The following is a 5,000-nucleotide window of genomic DNA, read 5'->3' as shown; positions in this document are numbered from 1 at the left end:
ATCTACTGCAAATCGAGCATTAGAATGGGGAATAAAGGGGATTTAAGTAACTTTGAACGTGGCATGGTTGTTGGTGCTAGACGGGCTGGTCTAAGAATTTCAGAAACTGCTGATCTACTGGGATTTACACGCACAACCATCTCTAGGTTTTACAGAAAATGCTCAGTAAAAGAGAAAACATCCAGTGAGCGGCAGTTCTGTGGGTGCAAATGCCTTGTTGACGTCAGAGGTCAGAGGAGAATGGCCAGACTGGTTCCAGCTGATAGAAAGGGAACAGTAACTCAAATAAGCACTCGTTACAACCGAGGTCTGCAGAAGAGCATCTCTGAACACACAACATGTCTAACCTTGAGGTGGATGGGCTACAGCAGCAGAAGACCACACCGGGTGCCGCTCCTGTCAGCTAAGAACAGGAAACTGAGGCTACACCAAAAGACTCACACAGGCTCACCAAAAGGGACCCAAGCTTGTACTAGTAAGGTGTATCTATTAAAGTGGCCTGTGAGTGTATAAAAAGTGCCGTTAAATGATTATTCATGATTAATCACGTCCAAGATAAAAGTTTGGGTCCCACTTTATATTAAGTTGCCTTAACTACTATATCCTTGCACTTAAAGTGCTCAAAATATATTGCAGAACACTTGAGGTGGGATACGTCTTGGGGTGTAAGGAATGGGTCAACAGTGAAATTATTATAAAATACAGAAATTAATTAAATATGTAATTATACATGCAGGTATGTAATCAAGCATCAGTACATGAATTTGCAGAATAAGTACATTGTAATGAATGATCATTTACAGTGTAAGTACAATTGAAGTCAGAATTACTAGCCCCCTCAGAATTATAAGCCCTCTGTGTATTTTTTCCCCAATTTCTGTTTAACGGAGAGCAGATTTTTGCAACACTTTTTAAAATCATAATAGTTTTAATAACTCATTTCTAATTACTGATTTATTTATCTTTGCCATGATGACAGAACATAATATTTTACTAGATGTTTGTCAAGTCACTTTTATACAGCTAAAAGTGACATTTAAAGGCTTAACTAGGTTAATTAGGTTAACTAGGCAGGTTAGGGTAATTAGGCAAGTTATTGTATAACGATGGTTTGTTCAGTAGACTATCAAAAATATGTAGCTTAAAGGGGCTAATAATTGATCTTAAAATGGTTTTTAAAAATTAAAAACTGCTTTTATTCTAGCCGAAATAAAACAAATAAGACTTTCTACAGAAGAAAAAATATTATCAGACACACTCTTAACATTTCTTTGCTTTGGTAAACATCATTTTTGAAAAAAAATTCAAAAAGAAGGGGTCCAATAATTTTGACTTCAATTGTATATATTTACTTATATTGAATTTGTATATCTTTGAAATGTTGTCAGAGGCTTTGTTGTAGTTTACATTGAAGTTTTATTTATTTATCTATCTATTTTTATGTATTATTTTTCTCTGTTTATTTTTTGTGAATATAAACATTAAGTAAATGTTATGTGTATACTACGTTTATATAAGTTTAACAAAAAAACTAACAAAAAACTATATATTTAAATATATTTAAAATATATTAAAATATATTTTTATATATAAATATTTTATACAATATAGTTATGCATATATTCATATACACAAAATTATACAAAGTACAGACAACTATATTTAGTAAATATGAACCTCTATATTGGATGTGATTAATCACAGTAATAAGTATTTCTCATTGATGTGACATAGTTTAGGGGTGTAATGCATATTTCCTTTATGGTTCATTAATATAAACAGGAGCCGAGAATTTTTTACCAAATTTATTTAAATTCAGTTATTTTGAAGTGTTTGTCTTTACCACTGATTGCATCCTTAATTATTAAATATAATAGCTAATTTGATTATGCATTCAGCCCTCCTATGTAAACATGATATATTTACAACATCTTTGCATATATATTTTTAGATAATGTCCATTTTGGAAATTCTTTTGGAAATGTTTTTATTTTATTTAACTTTCTATCTATTTATTTTGGCATAGAGCTGCATTCAACTGCATCTAACATTTTAGACTGTTCTAAATGTTTTGGTATGTAGCCAAAAGGCCAAACCATCCATTCTGCTGAATACACAACAAAATCACTGTGTATCTGCAGAGATCCCATAAACGAAGAACACTTTCTGTAGACTTCACAGGTAAGCAGTCTTCTGAGAGACGGCTAATAACCTGATCTTTTATAATGTCTCTCGGTATATGAGGTGGAATTGTTTTCAGATAGCAGATGGTTTAACAGGGGGCTCTGCTTTCACACGTCTGCTTATATTTCACCGATAAACAAGTCTCACTTCTCAGAGACTCCAACTCACTTCCAAATCTGAACATTACCTGCTCATTTCCTTCCATTGCCTGCTTGTTTTCCAGACTCGGGAAATGATTGTGGATAAATGAGGAAAGTATGAGGCCGAGGGATTACAAATGCTCAGTATTTATTTGACTTGAAGGCAGCTTTTGGAAAGGAAAGTTCTCCACCCAACCTCCAGCAATAAACTCTTTTGTCTTGCACGCACGTTGGAAATGCTTTAGTTGAGTACAATGTTAATTTCCCTCCATCATCAGGCGCATTGCAACAAACTTTACAATAGTGTTGAACTCAATCTAGCCAAATAAATCAGTCCAAATCAAACTAATCTGATAAATCTGTAATAGTCAAAAGTTGGTTAAAGTGTGCAGTCAGCAAAATAGCAGTAAGTTCTTCAAACACTGAAGTGTGAAATTTTTGTATGGATTTATTCTTATTATTTTAAAAAATATGGTCATGCACAGCATCCTCACACACTGAGTTTGATGGAAAGCAAGCAAACCTGCAAATAAATAGATAAATAAAATCAATAAATAAAACAATTAATCAATAAACCAAAAATTAATTAATAAATACGATGTATTTTTGGGACATTTTCATGATAATTAAACACTTTTATTAATAATCGTTTATATTTACTGTAATAAAATAAGATAAAAAAACAATAACAATCAATATTTTGAATCTAATCAAAATAAAGCAAATAAATAATTAAATAAATAAATAAATAAATAAATAAGTAAATAAAAATCAGTAAGTCAAACAATACATAATTAAATATATAAACAAACAATTAAATAAATAATAATAATAATAAGAAAAAGAAAAATATTTAAAAATGAAATAAAACAAACAAACAAACAAACAAACAAACAAACAAACAAATAAATAAATAAAAAAAAGTATTTTTGGACATATTCAAGATAATTAAACACGCAATAATAATAATAATAATAATAATAATAATAATAATAATAATAATAATAATAATAATAATAATAAATCTAATAAAAATTATAATACTACTACTACTAATAATAATAATAATAATAATACTGTAATAAATAAAATAAAATAAAATACAATACTTGAATCTCAAATCAAAATAAAGCAAATAAATAAATAAAAATAAATAAATAAAATAAACAATAAATAAATATATAATAAAAAGTATTTTTTAAACATTTTCAAGATAATTAAACGCATGCAAAAATAATAGTTTTTCATTTACTATAATAAAATAAAATAAAACAAAAAATAGTATAAAATAAAACAGTAGCTGAATCAAACCAAACTGTAGTACTGTAGTATGAAGTGATGCGAATAAAACTGTTAATCCATTTGTGACAAACTACAAGCTTTACATGTTTATATCAGTTTTATATCTTCTAAACGTGAATTTTGTCACTGTTTTGTTGCACAATAGCTTATAGATATATTAAAAACTAACAATACATATTATCCAGAAAACTATTTTAATTTCATGGGACCTTTAAAGGGAAATGTCACTCATATTAAATTCACCCATTGACTTCCATCATATTTTTTGTTCCTGTATGCATATCAATGGCTCAACATTCTTCAGAATATCTTGTTTTGTGTTTTGATGTTCATAAACGTATAAGCAGAACCACCTGAATATGAGTAAACAGTGAGGAAATGTTCCCATTAATGAATTGTTAAAAGTCTTGTGGCTACTTGACTTATGTACTATATAACTTTAGCCTCTGCCTATATATCTAACTTATTGCTGAAGCTTGGGTACAGTAAATCAATATTTATTACAACCCTTATTGACGCAAGTCAGGTAAACACTGAACACAATCTGATCTGTGCCGGTCATGGCTAGAGGCGGCCAGACTGATCATCATCATAGAGTTTGGACTTTGGGGATCGAGTTAAGTGTGTTAGTTTTAGCAGGAATAGCCCTGCAGGTGTAAGAGTGTGAGAGAAAACACCACATTAATCCACGTTAGTCACTGTACATGGAGAGGATGACGTTACCTATGGACATGAGGGATGGTCATGATGGCGCGAGTTAGAGTTTGTTAAGAAAGTTGGAGAAAGTCTCTGCTGGCTAGTAAAATGGAGTGATGGCAGCCTTCAAGACAGTCTTTAATAAAAAAAATAAAAAATAAAAATAAAAATAAAAAATAAAAGAAAAGAAATAATATTAAAATAAAAGAAACAATTAAAATCAAATGGAACCGAATTAAATAAAAATGTAATAAAATAAAAATTAAAATAATAAAATTGAAATAAAAATCTAATTGAATTGAATCAATATCAAATAAAATAAAAATGTAATTAAAAAAAAACTATTTAATAACAAACAAATAATAATAATAATAATAATAATAATTAAACAATAAAAATCCAATTGAATCATATCAAATTAAAATTAATAAATTAAAATAAACATAATAAAATTTAAATAAAAATACAATTGAATCCAATCAATAAAAAATTAAAAAGTGAATTAAATTAAAATAAAATAAATAAAATAAAATAGCAAATTGAATAAAAAAATAAATAAAAAGTGAATTGAATTAAAATAAAATAAAAAAACAAAATCAAATCAAAATAAAATAAAAATTTAATCAAATCAAAATAAAACAAAATAACTAATAATTTAATATCAATAATAATAATAAC

At 28.0% G+C, this 5,000-nt stretch overlaps 1 protein-coding gene across 25 annotated transcripts in view; it reads right to left on the bottom strand.

Moving 5' to 3' along the window:
- The window catches only part of ptprfa (protein tyrosine phosphatase receptor type Fa), a 527,055-nt gene that overhangs the window by 144,820 nt on the left and 377,235 nt on the right, over positions 1 to 5,000 (bottom strand).

The sequence above is a fragment of the Danio rerio genome, chromosome 6, assembly GCF_049306965.1.
Source record: "Danio rerio strain Tuebingen ecotype United States chromosome 6, GRCz12tu, whole genome shotgun sequence".
In the NCBI taxonomy this organism is placed as follows: domain Eukaryota; kingdom Metazoa; phylum Chordata; class Actinopteri; order Cypriniformes; family Danionidae; genus Danio; species Danio rerio.
This window is presented reverse-complemented; position numbering and strand designations above follow the sequence as displayed.